Source organism: Eptatretus burgeri, chromosome 3 (assembly GCF_056783735.1).
Source record: "Eptatretus burgeri isolate ZD-2024b chromosome 3, Ebu_testis_v1, whole genome shotgun sequence".
NCBI lineage: Eukaryota > Metazoa > Chordata > Myxini > Myxiniformes > Myxinidae > Eptatretus > Eptatretus burgeri.
This window is the reverse complement of record NC_140963.1, coordinates 12,392,060-12,411,580: the sequence shown is the minus strand read 5'-3', so window position 1 is coordinate 12,411,580 and position 19,521 is coordinate 12,392,060. Positions and strand designations below refer to the sequence as shown.

Sequence of the window (19,521 nt, the reverse complement as noted above, 5' to 3'; positions counted from 1 at the left end):
CTGATTAATTTTAGTGGCGATTGGCCTTGACCTTCATGGTTAGCGCCTCAGGTCAAACATATTTGACCCCAAGGTCAAATTTTCAAGTTTTAGGAACCATATCGTGTGGTACCTCAAATTGAACACCTCGATGAGTGCTTTCTAGATATGTCAAGCTTGAGATATTATGACGTCATTTGGTGACGTTATGAGGCAAAAGCATATTTTCCATGGTTACTCTGGAGAACGATTCTCATCGGAATCTCTCGTAGGCAGATATTCCTCAAGGAGTCGCTCCTGGTGGATAGCAGCTCTGTTGACCTCAGTGTGACCTTAAAGAAGTCACACGTGGTCACCTTTTGGCAAGATACGGGTCACCCTGTTGGTGACATTGGTTTATTTATTTATTTATTTTTCGAAACATCATCCTTCAGTCCATCTTTTGTCAGTTGGTGAGACTAATGACTTTAAACTTGTTTTTAAGGTTTTGGATGATGATTTAATGTGACAGTGAAAGCATGGTTATATTTAAGACGAGTGATATAGATGGCAATTTCACCAATTCATTCCTCGTACAAAGGATCTTCTTCTTCTTCTTCTTCTTCTTCTTCTTCTTCTTCTTCTTCTTCTTCTTCTTCTTCTTCTTCTTCTTCTTCTTCTTCTTCTTCTTCTTCTTCTTCTTCTTCTTCTTCTTCTTCTTCTTCTTCTTCTTCTTCTTCTTCTTCTTCTTCTTCTTTTTCTTTTTTTTCTTCTTCTTCTTCTTTTTCTTCTTCTTCTTCTTCTTCTTCTTCTTCTTCTTCTTCTTCTTTTTCTTCTTCTTTTTCTTCTTCTTCTTCTTCTTCTTCTTCTTCTTCTTCTTCTTCTTCTTCTTCTTCTTCTTCTTCTTCTTCTTCTTCTTCTTCTTCTTCTTCTTCTTCTTCTTCTTCTTCATCTTCTTCTTCTTCTTCTTCTTCTTCTTCTTCTTCTTCTTCTTCTTCTTCTTCTTCTTCTTCTTCTTCTTCTTCTTCTTCTTCTTCTTCTTCTTCTTCTTCTTCATCATCATCATCATCATCATCCTCTTTACACAGTGCAGCCGGTGCTGCCAAAATAGTTCCTAAGCATTATGTTGGGTGGTTTGCCATTACCTTCTCAGCAGTCAGGGAAGGAATTTGTAATTTAGCCAGGTTGTCGGCAATAATTTGTCTACTCTTCGCGAAAGACAATTTGGGATCTTTAATGTTCACCAACTAATGCTGGCAAACTGGATGTCCAGTTTAATGTCCATCCGATGGACGGCCTCACCCAACGTTCGATGCATTGATGCAAAATTCATACGAAATACCAGGATGACAGTTTATAGCTGAGTCGAGATGATCAAACCAGACAAGCTCAGAGGTGAGTGTAAATCAGCAATCCTGCCAGTCCCATAAAAAAAATTGACACTTGGTTGAACGAAAAATCTGGAGAAGAGCGAATTTCTCAAAGCAAACTGAAGCATTTGTCGAGCAATAGATGCAATGAGGGTGAAGTTGTGGCCAAAACAAAGTGTTCTATTATTTATCACAAACATATCACAATGGAATGGATCATCTTGGACACTGTCAGGGTTTCAATCATTCAAACTCATGAAGTACTCCAAATAATCATGAACATCGAAAATAATGTGCAATATTGCATCCATTTAATAATTACTTCATTTCCACCGGTTGTATGTATGTGGGCAATGTATTATGGGAAAAACTTTAGAGCTTACAGACTTTGATTAATGTAATAAATTATGCATTTTATCATATATTAATGCGGGAAAGCATGTATTTTTCTCTACTTATCACGACATCACTCCTCCCCAGGCATTAAGTAAAACCAAGTTAATTTTGTGCCAATTACTCTAAATTCAACCTTTTGTCTTAACTTTTTCCCCAAATATCCAGCACATTCTTCACCTGTTTAAAGTGTGTTCTGAATGGTGCATTCCACCTTTCAACAATTTGATTGGCTAATATAACCTACTGTATGTGTGATAGCTAAACAGACCTATCGGGGAATACGCACATTTTTACCTTCGCCACCAAAGGTGGACGGAGGTTATGTTTTCACCCCTGTCTGTTTGTCTGTCTGTCAACAGGATATCTCCAATAATGGTTGGATTTTGACGATAATTGGTGGACAGGTTGGGTGTTTGACAAGGTTAGATTTCATTAGATTTTGATGAAGGTCTGGATACGGAACTGGATGCGAGAATTTTTAAAGAGATTCCTCACCATTTAGTGATCGGGCCAAAAACTATATTATATATGTATATATATATATATATATATATATATATATATATATATATATATATATATATATGTATATATATTTACATATATATATATATATATATATATATATATATATGTATATGTATATATATATATATATATATATATATATATATATATATATATATATATATATATATATATATATATATATATATATATGTATATATATTTGTATATATATATAAGTAGGGTAAGAATACTGATTCTGGCTCACTTTTCCCCATGTAAATGAATGGGGGATTTTCAGCGATTTATATTTTTTTTCCCTAAAAATAAACCCCCTTTTTATCCCAAGGTATATTTATTTGTCTCCCCTTTTAACTTGGAGGTTGAACCTCATTGAATTGAACACCTGGGGGTTGAACAGCTCACTCATTGAACCTATAAAGATTTGTTCATTCTCAAATTCCTTCAATAGTTTAATTTTCTTTGCACAATAATCCCCATCTAAAATATTGACAAACAAAACATTTGAATCTTTATATTTTTTAAGATACCCCTTTTGTGCCATTACGAAATGATAAACTTCTCTTAATGCTCTTGTTTGACCACCTCCTGAGCCACAGGTTATTTTTTGTTAAGCCCCGCCCACTTTTCTTTAAGCCCCGCCCACTTTTGTTAAGCCCCGCCCACTTTCCACAAGGTATTCAATAAGCCCCGCCCACTTTTCCTAAGCTCCGCCTACTTTTGCTAAGCTCCGCCCACTTTTCATAAGGTATTTTTTCTAAGCCACGCCCACTTTTCCTAAGCTCCGCCTACTTTTGCTAAGCCCCGCCCACTCTTACATCATTTCCAGTTCATCTCTGACTCACAAAGAAATCACTAGAAAATTACAGGATGTTATGGTTTTGAAAAATTTCCCAATGAAGGCTTGCCTAGGCTTGCCCAGGGAATTTCCAAAGGAAACCACACCCACCAGTCTTTCTCTATAAAAACTTCAAACCCAGGCTCCATTTTAAACATTTGTTCTTGCTGGCAATGGTGTGCTGTGTGCTTGTCTCAAACTCTCTGTCTTCTATGCAACTAAACCTTCAAGTTGATGAACTGGATTCAAACCTCTTATCTATTGAGGTAAGATTTTTTATTTTCCTATTTTCAAACTTTGATTGAAGCATACTCATTTAATAATTAAATAACTTAATTAATACATTATTATTTTCTCTCACAGGAAATTGTGTCTGAAATACGAAATGAAAATACTGCTTTTGCTACAACTTGGGGGAAATTGTTGGCTTGGTTGAAGACCTTATGAGCGACCAAGACCTTGAGTGGGATGACTTTGGTGTTCCTTGGAACTCTCTGTCTTGTATGGAACTAAACCTTCAAGTTGATGAACTGGATTCAAACCTCTTATCTATTGAGGTAAGATTTTTTATTTTCCTATTTTCAAACTTTGATTGAAGCATACTCATTTAATAATTAAATAACTTAATTAATACATTATTATTTTCTCTCACAGGAAATTGTGTCTGAAATACGAAATGAAAATACTGCTTTTGCTACAACTTGGGGCGAAATTGTTGGCTTGGTTGAAGACCTTATGAGCGACCAAGACCCACAGAACGAGTTCGTCCTTGATGACCCAACCAAAGAGTTATACCTTGGAGACCAGCAAAATCCTGAAAAAGAGTTTTACAGCAATAGTACTCATTGTGAGTTATCAAGACAATACCCACTGAACAAGTTATACCTTGATGAGCCAGAATACAAGTTTTACCTTGGAGACTCACAAATTTTGAAAAAATCAGTAAATGAGTTCTGCCTTGATGGTTTTAATAACTACCTTGGAGACTCAGGAAAAGGGTTCTGCCAAGATGGTTCTAAATATGGGGCCTACCTTGGAGACTCACAAATTTTGAAAAAATCAAGAAATGAGTTCTGCCTTGATGGTTTTAATAACTACCTTGGAGACTCAGGAAAAGGGTTCTGCCAAGATGGTTCTAAATATGGGGCCTACCTTGGAGACTCACAAATTTTGAAAAATCAGTAAATGAGTTCTGCCTTGATGGTTTAAATAACTACCTTGGAGACTCAGGAAAAGGGTTCTGCCAAGATGGTTCTAAATATGGGTCCTACCTTGGAGACTCACAAATTTTGAAAAAATCAGTAAATGAGTTATCCTTAAGAGACTTTGTAAGTTGGTTTTACTTTGAATACTTGAAATGTGGGTTCTGGATTGATAACTCACAATGTGATACATATCTTGGAAACTCAACGGGAATGTGGTTATACCTTGAAGACTTGGAAAGTTGGGTTTATGTTGGACACTTGAAACTTTTTTGGGGGCTTTTATTTATTTATTTATTTATTTATTATTATTATTATTTTATTTATTTATATTTTGGAGACTTTTGGAGTTGCTATCACTCTTTGGGATCTAAACCTATCGATGTAGTTCTTTGTCGGATGGTGCTTGATGGGAGCAAGATCAAGAAAGTTCTGGGAGGAAAGTGCAGGCTTCCTCCCCTTTCTACGTCATCAAACCTGAAAGCCTTAAAAGACAGAATTGGAAGAAGAAAAAAAAAAACGTAAAAATATATATATATAGGTGGAAATCTCATTTTGAAAAAGACATTGTGTTGGGCGAGGATTGAGTTGGGGTTGAGATTTTGAATGTGAGGGTTGGGGTTGAGATTTTGAATGTGAGGGTTGGGACACACACACATACACATCAACAAACAAAAGTTAAGCCTTGACTATTCAGTTGAGGATTCTGTGTTTGGGGTTCACAGATCTAAGAACGTCCCCCTTGACACACATTATATACTGTTATACACCTCGGACTTGGCCCTCGAGTGTCCACAACGGTGTATAGTAGGAGGGAGTGAAGCGCCAACCTATTGCTCCCATTGCACACACACACACAAACAAAAGTTAAGCCTTGACTATTCAGTTGAGGATTCTGTGTTTGGGGTTCACAGATCTAAGAACGTCCCCCTTGACACACATTATATACTGTAATACACCTCGGACTTGTCCCTCTAGTGTCCACAAAGGTGTATTATATGCTTAGTTTTGTCTTTTGTAATTCCTGTGAATAAAATGAACCTAAAATCTCTTCCCCTTCCAAATCATATATTTTATAAGTCCAAGGAACTGTATCTATTACATCAACAATTTTAAAAAGTTCTTTCGTCCATCGTTCAGTAAAACCCTTTTCAAAATGAGATTTCCACCTATATATTCTTACGATATCACCAACTTTGAACTTAGGTTTTCTGACATTAATCTCTTTTTCATATTTTAATTTTGTAAATGTTTCTGATGGCTTCATATTCGTTGACGTGTGAATCGTGTCATTATACTTATCCACAATATCCTGAATAAAAGATAACCATTGTTGTGAACCGAGTTGTGTGAATTTTTTATATAGTCTCTCTTTTAAGGTACGATTAAAACGTTCAACAACAACTGCCTTCCCTTCATTAAAGGTACTGTATAATGTAATAGTTATTTTTTAAAAAATTCATAAATGTCTTGTTATAAAACTCTCTACCCTCATCAGTCCACAATTTCTTAGGTTTTCTCTTACTTTTATTAAATATCTGTTGAAAAGCTAACATAAGAGTATTACCTGTTTTGTTTTTTAAAGGGACAACCCACGCATATCTACTCCTCAAATCAATAACGGTTAAAGCATACTTGTACCCCTTATCATTATTGAGTTCAATCAAATCAGCAGACCAGATATAATCAACTTCCTTGGAATAAACTTTCCTTCTCTGAAACTTTGTGAATATTGGTTTATGTAATTCATCAGCTAATTGCTCTTCAGTCTTAATGGCATCATTAGAGCCTATAAGTTTTTTGAATTTCCAAGTCCAAGTTTCAATTTAGCACTAATCATCTTCTTCACGATGAACCTATCAACTTTTTCTCTCAAGGTTGGATTTTGTATCAGAGACAAATTATATAACATTTCTCTATCGGCTTCATGCTTTTCTTCCAACGTTGTGGTATTCCCATAATCAATATCGTGTCTCATGCACACTTCATCAACTCTATTGATTGGTTTACTCCAGGATTTAGGATTGTCTGCCTCATCTAATCTTTTATCCAAGTTTGTGCCTGGACCACAGAAAGAATACCCTGGAAGATGTAATTCCCCTGGTATTCCAGTAGTTGTAAATTTACTTCCTGATAAAAACTTTTGTATATCTCCTCCGAGTTTGTGTTTGGAGATAAATTGATTTTTTTTTGAACCACACACCGAACATATACCTTTTTGTATAACCCTGTTATTTTTACTTTTAATATATGAAATATTTTTAGTATTAGTTTTCTTTTTACATTTGAGACAATAACTCATTTATTTATGAGAAAAATTTCTGCAGAGTGCAAAAACCTTTTTAGTTTCCAACATGCACATTTGAATCTTAATTTTTAAAACATAAAGAATCCTTAGAAATGCCTTCACTCTCTCCTCCATTTATTTAAGAAAAAACTTGAATTAAAATACATGTCTTCTCGATGTCGATAGTCTTGTCGAAAGTATTGTAAATAGACTTTTTAATTCTTTGTATTCCTCCCTGGTGAGATAAGTTAATTTCTTTAATACCTCTATTCTTTTTTGAATCTCACTGGTTTCCATATTTTGATATTTATTCATTCTCTCTCTTTCCTCCCTCTCTCTCTTCTCTCTTTCCTCCTTCTCTCTCTCCTCCTCCTCCTTTTCCTCCTCTTCCCTCTCTTCTTCAACTCCTTCCTCATCCCTTACTATACTTGAATCGTTTACACCCCATAGAATATTATACATATATTCATCAGGATTTCTTGTTATTCCTGTATCCAAAATAATTTTTTACAACAGGATACCAATAAAATTTCTTTTGAATTTCTAAAAGAGCCTTACCTTTTCTTAACCTTATAATTTTTTCATTATTTAACATTCTAATTAAATCTAAAGTTGTTGGTTTATCAACATCAGCATAATGCCAATCTTTTATTGAAAATACCTCATTCTTATGTTGTAGAACATATTTATTAAAATACCGAATACCCTTTTCTTGAAGGTATGCTTGAACACAGAAATGATAATTTTCTTGAAGCCTTCTTGCTGTCATTTATGTATTAGAAATATATGTTAGAATAATATTATGGCACGAAACACCTCCCCATCTTCCCATAGTTAAATCATTTTGTATTTCCTTACTTATTATATATAATCCTGTTTTTTCTGTTTTCATGGAATAAACAAGGGCAAAACCATTATTATATTTACCCTTATTAAATTCTTTTATTTGTTGTTTACTAATCGTGGCTCCACAAAACTCATTCTCGATACCAAGTGGATAATATTCTTCCTTACGAGACTGATTTAATTGTTCCAGGTCTTCGAGGTTAATTTTAAATGACCAATTATACCCTAAATCATTCATATCATACCCCCATTGTTCTATTCTCATACAAACGATACGCCCTTCTTTATAAAAATTTATTTTAATTCGAACTGTGAATTCTGTATGACCTGGAGATAATATCAACACTTCTGTATCTTTAGAATACACAGCCGTTTTATTTAAGTATATATATTGTGATAAATCGCTTAATCTCACCAAGTCATTTGCGTCAGTCGGGCTTGGATAATTTTTTAATTTATAAGCATTTTTCATGTTAATATTTTTGTTTATATTATATTTATGTCGTTCAGCCTGTGCCTTTGTGTAATAATTTGATAAATCAATATCCAGTTCTTGAGATACACCAAAGATAGAACCATCTTTACCAACATAAGTCATTTATATTAGATTAAAAATAATATCATAAAATTTTTTATTTTTGTTGAGTTGAAATAACACATATAGACATAATTGACCACAACACTTGGAATTTAATTCTTGGACTTGAAATGTTTGATAAACACCATTCTGTAAGAATTTTATGACTTCAACAGGTGGTGGAAGACCAAAACTATCAAAATAATATTTGTCTTGACTATTAAAAATACAAACCCAATGAGAACCGTTCCCATCATTATCTTCTAAGTTCATAATAATATTCTTTGTATGTTTCGACACATTTGTTAATTCATCTCTCATACAAATAACCACATTATGAATTTTTAATTTCTTACAATATTTGGCAAGTTGTAAATTTGATGTTGTATTCTTTCCAAATTCTTTCAACCACTCATCAATGCTCATTTATTTATTAGAAAGATATAATCCATTACCTCTTTTCGTTAATTTTACACCTGCTTGTGCTATAGAAGAAAGCATATCTCCAACTAACAATCTCGCTTTATCAGGCAGACCTTCAAGTTTTTCAGCAAAATCTACAATTACACCACTTCCACTAATTTGTTTCTCCAACTCTTTGTTATGTCTTTCCAATTCTTTTTGAGCCTGGAGTTGAGCCTTCCTTTCGTTGGCAGTTTTGACCGCTGTTGAAATACCACCCGTCAATGCTCCAACCGCACTTAAACCAGCAAATAAAGGAATTAGAAATGGGAGAAATCCTCCACTCGTCTCTCTTATTGAATATTTTTTCAACATTGGTTTTGTCATTTTAATTTTAAGTGAGCCAGTGTCATTCAAGATTTTAACCTGTTCTCTTGTGAGCAAAACATCAATTCTTACTGCTCCTTTTCTCTGAATTGTATTAACGTTAATCGTACAAGGCTTTTGATTTTGAACACAAGATGATAGTTTATGAAGATTGATTTGATTAACATATACCCCAGTTGGTACTTTGCCACTCATTTATTTAACAAAAAATTATGTGAGACTAATCATCACACCATTATCTGTATTAATCTGCAATTCTGTTTCTTCCAAAAGCAAACAATATGTATCAACTTCTTCACTCTCTCCTCTTTCAATGTATAGGGAAGTATCCACTCGATTAGACTTTATAGTTTCTTTTTGAGCGCTCAGGTCAAACGTATAGATTGTATACAAACTTTTAAATGCTGTCATATCCAAAATAGGTTCTTTATTTCCATTACTTTCACACACCTTTTGGTAAGACTTGTATGCTTCAGCAAAATCATTTTTTCCCAATTAATTTCCAATCTATCTCGTGGATAAAATGTTCCATCTAGAGAAACGCGAAGTTGTTTCACCTTAGCATTATCACTCAATGCATTATTCTTATCAGTCGCAGTATCACCATCTGGCTTTTTAAAAATCATCCACAGATATCGTGGCTTTCCTTCCAGAACACCCAAATTCCACGTGTAAGTAGTTTGATTGAGTTTAACGTGTTGACATCTTCTTTTGAGGTATGATACACTGAGTGGTTTTTTTGAGTTAAGTCTTCGATTCAACATCTCTTCTGTTTTAAGATTAGGAGTATATTCACTGATATACCAACTCATCTCCTCAATTACAAATTTATTCTGATCACCAAAAGCATTACCAACACCAAAAAGCAATCTATTTTCATTATCATTCCTTTGTAGTTGAAATCTAATTTTAAGACCATACAGAACTTTATCATAATCACAAAATCCAAATATACCTTTAAGAGGAACTGCCACAGTAAAACTATTTTCTGCTTTTGTATCATCATTATACATTCCTTTCCTTTGAATATATCCAGGGTCTGTGTTTGTTCCCGTTGACATATCAGGAATAAAACCTTCGACAGACCCCTTTCCCATTCTATCACTGAATGTATAGAGTGTAAATTTCATCATTTCAGATACAGCAGAGACATAATCAACCGCTTCAACTTCTTGTGTTCCAATATACAATCGCACACTATCAAACATTTTCCAGAAGAAATCATTTACAAGTGTAGCGTTTGTGTTATTCCCAGCCTTAGTGAATTTAAATTTACACAACAAGAAACTTTCGGAGAGATTCAAATAGGTTTGTTGATTATTTATTTCAAAACTTTTTGTACCATTTGTATTCCAGTCTGTTCCAGTTATTGCATTTACCTTGAAGTAATCTTCTTTTTTAGTGGAGTTTGAGATAATAATAGTATCATCCAAATCATAGATACTATCAATTGCTTCCATACTTGTATTTATTTAGGAAAAAAGATGTTAAAACTTTTGAAACCCTGATCCAAGTATTTGAATTATTTTCTGTCGTTCTTGGGGGGACAACTGAGTTTTACCTTTCTTAATTTCTTTTATTGCTTGTAATTTATGAGATTCTTTCTGAGCATCTTTTATACTCTTTACAGCACCTGCTACATTTCCCACAGCAGAAGCAGTTGAACCAATTAGGTCTTTATGTTTAAGAATAGTTGAACCAATACCCATGAGAGTATCAATTATCCCATCTCCTCTAAATTGATGTCCAACACCCCTTTGTCTCTTAGGTTTATAGTATCCTCTACCAAGATACATACCTTCACCCTTGTAGTACGGGGAAAGGAACATCCCATCCCCTGTAATTATTTTATATTTTCCCAACTCGTGCTTCCTCACAATAACCATCGTATTTATTTATTGAAAAACTTCACGTAGGTGAATTCTGATGGATATAACTTCTCCATTAAAAGAGATCACACGATTATCTTGGTCGGTTATCCTAAAATTTACTCTGTGTATGGTTTTTCCTGACACAGGTAGATAAACCAAATTTTTAGGCTCCATATTGAATTTATAACCAATTGGGGTTGAGTATGCGCTGAATGAAAATATTGTATTTGTTTTTAATCCATCATTATAAGCACCATCAATCAAATCACAGTGAATTAACACCGAATTTATTCCTGAGGATATTTGAATGACATTATCACTGTAAAACGTCCCATTAGTTTCAATCTTTTTTGAGGAGAAACCTAATAACTCTCTAAATGAATTATCACTTGTGAAATCAACCTTGTAGTTATTTTTAACTTTAATCGTTGATTTTGAAGTATGTTTTTGAATGTTTATAACAATATTTTTTGGTTCATCACCCTGTTCTTTCATAAGACGAGCAATTTCGGAAGATATTTGAGAAATCTCGTATGCTCCGGGTGAGACTGTTATCGTTTTGTATCCACTTCCCGGATTATAACTAAACTTGTCATTTTTCTCGGTTATATTAAATAAGGTATTATAAGTCTCCATGGACAATAAAGATGCCTCATATTCTTTTGTTGTGTCAAGTTGTAGTGGGTATGGGAATGAAGATGTGTGGTCGCTTGTTGTGAAATTAAAACTCAGGATTGTGCTTCTCATCTTATTTAATATGAGTTAAAATGTCTTTATATTGAGATTTATTAATTATTTTCATGTTCATCAACTGGTCTAAAATGGCTGATGCTTCATTAAAACAATTGTTATTTCCAGCCTTCTTACTGCCGAACAACAATAACAGTCTATTAACTAATTGCGATGGGTCATTTGGAAGAAAACTAATACCTGAACCAAGGATACTTAAAGCCTGAATAATGTGTTTCTCCTTCTCATTCTTCCTACTTTTACCAGAAAGAATAACCTTATAATTTAGAGTGTTCAGCAAATCAATATATACTCTATCATCATTATTTTCCATATCCAATGGTTTATCAATATACTTTGATTCATCCCTCACAGTTGAACCTTGTCTTCCATCTTTTGTGAGAAGAAACATTAATCTCGGAGTTAGTTTAACAGGGGGTTGAGCAGAACTTAAGAACCTTAATTCATCATTAAATATCAATACCTTTTCTTGAACAAGATGAAATATTGCTGGTTGTTCTGTTGGAATGAGTCCTGCTTTGGTTTTTGAATCCGCTGAATATTCATTGTTTTGAACAGCATTCACAATATAATCAGGGGGTTGATTAATCTCTTCCAGTTGTTGAAATAAACCTTCATCATCATATTCTAATTCTCCTAAATGCTCTAATTCTTCCTCCGTCATTTGACTGAAATCTTTTAACATTTGAAGCTTTCTAGGAGTATATTCTACTGTGGGAACTGTGGAAACATCTTTCATTTTTTCTTGGGAAGTTTTTAAAAGTGGTTTAAAAAATTTCTCTTGTTTTTTTTCAAATGCTTCTTCGCCCGTTAGTTTCTGTCTGCGTTTCTTCTTTATGTCTTCCTGTTGTTTTACAACTTTTGAAACCAACTCTTGATGTTCCTTAAATCTTCTTGCTCTTTCTTTTGTATCCATTTATTTATTGTAAAATATCATTTAATGAATTGTAAAGATCAACAGGGAAATTTTCCTTTTCTTCATCATTCAAGTAGATGTGTTCAAATAAATCCTTTTCTTTAAATATTTCATCAAATTCTTTATTAACATTAATGCGAGTTGTAATTTCTTCTTCACTAATCCTTGCATCTCTGCTTTTCATACGTTTGTGTTGAGTTTCTTCATCAACATCAAAACCGAATGATAAAATCTTCACTCCGCTCAGATATTTAATAATTTGTCTCGTTCCTTCTGGATTAGTTTCTAATATCCCAACACCACCAGATTTTAGTTTCTTTAACTCACTCTTACAATGTGAATATTTTGTTGTACCAAGAGAAACCTCCTCAAATATTTGTCCTTCATTCCTCAATCGCATATGTTCCTCCACTGAAATATAGTGATAATCTTCACCTTTTACTTCTCCAGGTCTTATTGCTCTAGTTGTTGTTGATACAATGCGTATCACGGGGTGTTTTTTAAGTAAATTTACAATATTCTCATTTGTACTACACAAGAACCTTGATTTATGAAAGTTTTTTCCAGAAGCAGATTTACCCACAAGATTTATAATAATAGTTGTCATTTATATATGTAATTGTTTATTAAACAAAAAATATATCCCTTAATATCTCATCTTGTTTCACAACAATATATTTATATTTTTCAGTCGTGTGCTTCATATAATCCTCAAATTTCTTTTTACTACATAATGTAGAACAATTATCTCTCCAAAAATTATTGATATCTATTGAATTTATCTTGAATAAAATAAAAGTATTAGCATTGTTTCTGATGGAACGACGAGGAAGTTGAAAGTACGATTGACTAAGATAAATACAATTACAAGAAGAATGTCTCCCTCTTGTGTAGTAGCTGTCCATTACCGTTTGGTTTCTCTCATTAACACAATCATCAAAGATAACGAGGTTCTTTTTTGATTTATCCAAATCTTGGGGAGACGGTATATCATCCGTATTATCACTAAGAATACAAGTTATAAGATTTGATTTCTTTTTACATCTCTGTGTATCACAAAATAGTTGAATTATATCTTCAATGTTATAATCATTTAGGTTTTTTTGACGTTTAAATAAACCTATTATATCTTCTTTTTGAAGACCAGCATTAAAACCTTGTGAGAGTAGTTGATACTCTGGTTGAAAACTCGACTTTGTGAAAATTATTAAATTATCATAATCTAAAAAGTGGGGAGTGAGGAGCATTTTTAAAAGTAAGCAGGTTTTTCCACATCCACTTGAACCAACTATGAGACATCTTAATGAATTTGGGAGATTTTTATGGTTGTTAAATTTTATCTTATTTTCCCAAATAGGTAAAAAATCATTCATTTATATATTTGAAAAACAGGTTATTTAATTTATTATTGGCTTTTTTAGAAACTCTATATTTTATCCTAAGTTCAGGTTTAATTTCAAGATAATCCATTATTTTATTTATACAATATCTTGTGTTGATATTTCCCTGAAAATTACATCCATGAATAATATACAACAACAATCCTTTGAACATTTCTCTTATACGTTCAGTTTCTTCCCTTGTAAGGAAAGGTGTGTTATCATCCTCATACTTTACATTCATTTCTCTAATCAATCTTGTAAAGTAATTCATTTTTGGTGTAAATCTAAAAGAATTATTTTCCTTTTTATATTTTTTATTATCATTAATTAGAAGATAATCACAGAATATACATTGTTTATAGGCTTTTGACTCTGTGTTTAATCCCTGTCTTTCACACGCAGGACAATTCTCAAATTTGTCATATGGAGAATCAGGAAAGTCTAGCATATTTATAAAGTAAAACTTTACTTAAACTGAAATTCATCTATACTTTCAGTTGTATATTACCATCGATATCGATATACTTTTTTCATTATCAGATTCAACGACAACATTTTTTATATTAAAGGTAATTTTAAAATTATCGTTAACTACTATTGAACGAAATGTCATTTCACCTGATATATTAACATCCTTTATTTCATCAAGATTTACATCTTTAGGGTTGTTGAAAAAAATACAAATTTCTCCTTGCATATTACAGATGGTCTTATCTTTTCTTTCTAAAGCTTCATCCATAAGGTTTTTGTTCTTTGATACTTTTTCTTGTTTCATTGCTTTTTCTAGTTTTGAATATATTACTAGAAGGAGAGGAGAAACTTTTGTTAGAGATACTTTAATTGATGTTCTACCAGGTATACTAAAAGCCCTTCCACTGAAGGAAATTGAGGAACTCATATTATTTACCATAATAGTTTTTATCCAATAGTTGTTATATTTATCTTTGTTCAATTTTACATCCTTGACATATTTCTCAGTATCTTTAACAGATGAAGAGATTGATTGAAACTTGTCTTTTGTGTCTTGAAACATTGTATTTATTAAGTGAAAAAGTTGGAGGATAAAATGTTTTTAAGCACAGATTCACCTATAAATTAAACGAAATTTTCATCAAGAAAATTTTAGTTTAAGCAAAGTTTTATTCTATAAATATGGTGAATACAACGTACTGCGATGTTTGTAATCACGAATATAAACATTATAGAAAACACCTCCGAACCAACAAACACACATTTAATCTATTTCATCAAATATCTCCTCTTGAGTTGGAAAGAAAACATTGTGATATCTGTTCAAAGGATGTTTTGAAGAGTAGTTATAATCAACATCTTCAATCACAAAAACACAAGAAAAATGAGTTTAAAGTAAAGGGAGACTATTATATTAAAAACACTGATGAGGCATTTAAAGGGCATATAAAAATAAGGATTTTTCAATTTGGAGAACCCAGTCCATCATCAATAGCTGAATCAATTGAAATAGTGAAACCCGATGTTGAAAAATTTATTAAAAAGACATTAAAAGAAATAAAAACTTTAAAGTTTTATATGGGAGTGAAAATGAATATGAAAAGACAAGATGAAGAACAAACTCCTTATATGAGAACAGATCTTCATTTTATAACATCATTTCAAGATTTTTTGAATAGTGGGGTTTATGAAGAACTATCAAGACAAGAGGAGGATGTTGATAATACAGTGGTAGGAAGTCGATTCAATATTAAAAAAATCATCTTTTTAGATATACACATTCTAAAATCAAACCCTCTTAAAGCTTCTTCTTATATTGAATTACCAAAAGAAATAAAACTAAAGAAGGCAGTTGTTAATATTAAGAACAATGATAATAAATGTTTTCTCTGGTCTGTTCTTGCTCACTTACATCCACCAAAATGTAATTCAGAAAGAGTAAAACAATATATGAAATATGAGAATACCTTGGACATTAAAGATTTTAAATTCCCAATGTCATTAACAGATATTCCTAAATTTGAGAAAAAGAATAATCTTTCTATTAATGTATATGGATTAACGGATACAAACAAAATTCAAATATTAAAAATTTCAAACAACTATAAAAATGAAGAAACACACATTGACCTTTTATATTTTAGTGTTGGAAAGAATTCACATTACACATACATCAATAATTTATCAAGATTAATCTCTTCTCAGGTATTCAGAACAGCAAACAAAATATATCCTTGTAGCGATGTCTTAATTCATTTCATACAAAAGAACGATTAGAACAACATTCAAAATATTGTAGTAATCATAAATCAGCTGTAATTACAATGCCTAAACCTGGTGAAAAGATTTATTTTGAAGATTATAATAAATCTATCATGCACCCATTTGTGATATACGCTGATTTTGAATGTATCCTTAAAAAGATAAATACTGCTTCTCCTAATCCAAAAGAACCATATACAAATAAATATCAAAAACATATTCCTTGTGGTTTTTGTTATTATATCAAATCATCTGTTGGAGAAAAGTATAACAAACTTGAACATTATCGTGGAAAAAATGCTTCACAAGAGTTTGTAAAACGATTAGAAAAGGATTGTATAAGACTCACTAAATTAATGAAAGAAACAAATGAACCGATGAAATTAACCAAAGAAGAAAAATTAGAATTTAGAATGAACAATATCTGTCATATTTGTGAGGGGAAAATTAAGGAGTCTAAAGTTAGAGACCATTGTCATCTTACTGGTAAATATAGAGGTCCCGCTCATTCCTGTTGTAATCTTAATTATAAATTACCTTCTTTTATTCCAGTCTTTCTTCACAACAGCGCCAACTATGATACACATCTATTTATAAATGAACTTTCAAAAACACCAGGGAATATTTCTGCTATAACAAACACAAGTCAAAAGTATATTTCATTTTCAAAAATGATATTCACAAAACCTTTAACTCGTATTAGGTTTTTAGATTCTTACAAGTTTATGGGAACACCACTAGCCTACCTCGCATCAAATCTAAGCTCCACAGACTCTTTTCCAAATCTTAATTCATTCTTTCCAAAAGAGGAAATTCTCACTAAAGAGGAAATTCAGATTAAAGATGAAATTCTGATTAAAGAAGGAATTCTTACGAGAGAGGAAATTCAAACAAGGAATGAAATTCAAAGTAAAGAGAAAATTCTTACAAGTAAGGGAATTTATCCTTATGATTATATGGATTCATTTATGAGATTTAAAGAAACACAACTTCCTTCAAAAGAAAGTTTCTATAATAACCTTTATGAAGAAGAGATAAGTGATAAGGAATATAAACACGCACAAGAAATATGGAAAATATTTAAGATAAAGAACCTTGGAGAATATCACGATTTATATCTAAAAACAGATGTTTTATTGTTAGCTGATGTGTTTGAAGCTTTTAGATCACTCTGTCATAATAAAAATTGTTATGGATTAGATCCTGCCCACTATTTCACAGCTCCTGGTTTAGCTTGGAGTGCAATGTTGAAAATGACAAAACAAGATATAGATTTAATCAGTGATGTGGATATGCTTTTGATGATTGAGAAGTCCAAGAGAGGTGGAATATCACAAGTATGTTCAAAAAGATATGCTAAAGCAAATAATAAATATCTCCCAAATTATGATAGTGAAAAAGATAGTAATTATTTGATGTATTTTGATGCTAATAATTTGTATGGATGGGCAATGTCTCAATCTCTACCTTATGGTAAATTAGAGTGGGTGGAAGAAAAGAATTATGAAAAGGCTTTGATGAATATTGTTATTTCTTCTCAAGAGGAATTGAATGACGAAGAAGAAGGTTATTATTTTGAAGTTGATTTGAGGTACCCGAGTGATCTTCATAATAAGCATAAAGATCTTCCTTTTGCATGTGAGAAAGAAACTCCAAAGAAAGAATGGTTAAGTGATTATCATAAAAGTTTTAATATTAAAGGTAAATCAACAGAAAAGTTATTAACAACATTCTATGATAAAGAGGGATATGTTTTGCATCAGAGAAGCTTAAAACAGTTTTTGAGAGAAGGATTGAGAGTAGCTAAAATTCATAGAGTTTTAAAATTTAAACAAAGTCCTTGGGTGAAAAAGTATATTCAATTCAATACAGATATGAGAGCAAATACAAAAGTAAAATTTGAAGGGGACTTTTATAAATTAATGAATAATGCTGTATTTGGAAAGACTATGGAAAATGTTAGAAACAGGCAAAACATTAGATTCGCAACATCTTGGAAAGAAGCTTCGAGATTGATAAATAAACCAAGTTTTGAGAGAGAAGAGGTTTTTCAGAGAACTTTTCTGCAATTCATATGAAAAAGGAAAGTATTGTAATGGATAAACCAATTTATATTGGAACAGCAGTTCTTGATTTATCAAAGATATTGATGTATGATTATTTGTATAATGACTTAAAGAAAGAGTATGGTGAAAATGTTTCATTGTTGTATATGGATACTGATAGTTTTATCCTAGATATAAAAACTGATGATGTTTATGAAGATATGAAGAAAAATATTGGAGTATATGATACAAGTAATTTCAGCAAGAAGAGTGAGTTATTTTCCAAAAAGAATGAAAAGGTTATTGGTAAGTTTAAGGATGAGTTGGGTGGAAAAGTAATGAGTGAGTTTATTGGATTGAGAGCAAAGGCATATGCTTATAAGTATGGTGAACAGATTGATAAGAGGTTAAAGGGAATAAAGAAATATGTAATAAAGAAATCAATAACTTTTAGAAATTATTATAATTGTTTGATGAATAAGAAAGAAGAATATAGGAAAATGAATACAATAAGAAGTTATAAACATAACATATATAGTGAAGAAGTAAATAAAAAGGCATTAGGAGCCTTTGATGATAAGAGATTTATTTTAGATAATGGAATAGATTGTGTTCCATATGGATATTGTATGATAGAGTGTATAAAATAGATTATGTTTTAACGATGGGAAGATGGGTTAGGGTTTTTAAGGGCTACCGCCGCGTTTTTTCACAATATATAAATGGTTAAACCAAGTATTAATCAAACTAAAGAGTGGAGAAAATCTCAGTCTTGGTATATAAATGGAAAACATAATGAATGTGAAAAATATCAAATAAGTCTTATTGAAAAAATAACTAAAACAAAGGTAAATAAAACAAATAAGCGAATTAATTTAAAAACTAGTAAGTTAGAGGATGTAAAGAAAAAATGAATATCCTTGAATGGACTGAAAACTTTGATGGTTATCAATTGAACAATGAAAAAACAATTTACTATAATCTTAAAATGATATGTGGCTCAGGAGGTGGTCAAACAAGAGCATTAAGAGAAGTTTATCATTTCGTAATGGCACAAAAGGGGTATCTTAAAAAATATAAAGATTCAAATGTTTTGTTTGTCAATATTTTAGATGGGGATTATTGTGCAAAGAAAATTAAACTATTGAAGGAATTTGAGAATGAACAAATCTTTATAGGTTCAATGAGTGAGCTGTTCAACCCCCAGGTGTTCAATTCAATGAGGTTCAACCTCCAAGTTAAAAGGGAGACAAATAAATATACCTTGGGATAAAAAAGGGGGGTTTATTTTTAGGGAAAAAAAATATAAATCGCTGAAAATCCCCCATTCATTTACATGGGGAAAAGTGAGCCAGAATCAGTATTCTTACCCGACTTATGTATATATATATATATATATGTGTATATATATATATATATACATATGTATATGTATATACATATATATATATGTATATATGTGTATATATATATATGTATATATATATATATATATATATATATATATATATATATATATATATATATATATATT

The 19,521-nt window shown here is 31.7% G+C and overlaps 1 protein-coding gene across 3 annotated transcripts in view; it reads left to right on the top strand.

The window, feature by feature from the left end:
• The window catches only part of LOC147029406 (polypeptide N-acetylgalactosaminyltransferase 1), a 472,683-nt gene that overhangs the window by 425,948 nt on the left and 27,214 nt on the right, over positions 1-19,521 (top strand). The gene's annotated exons all lie outside the window — the stretch shown is intronic.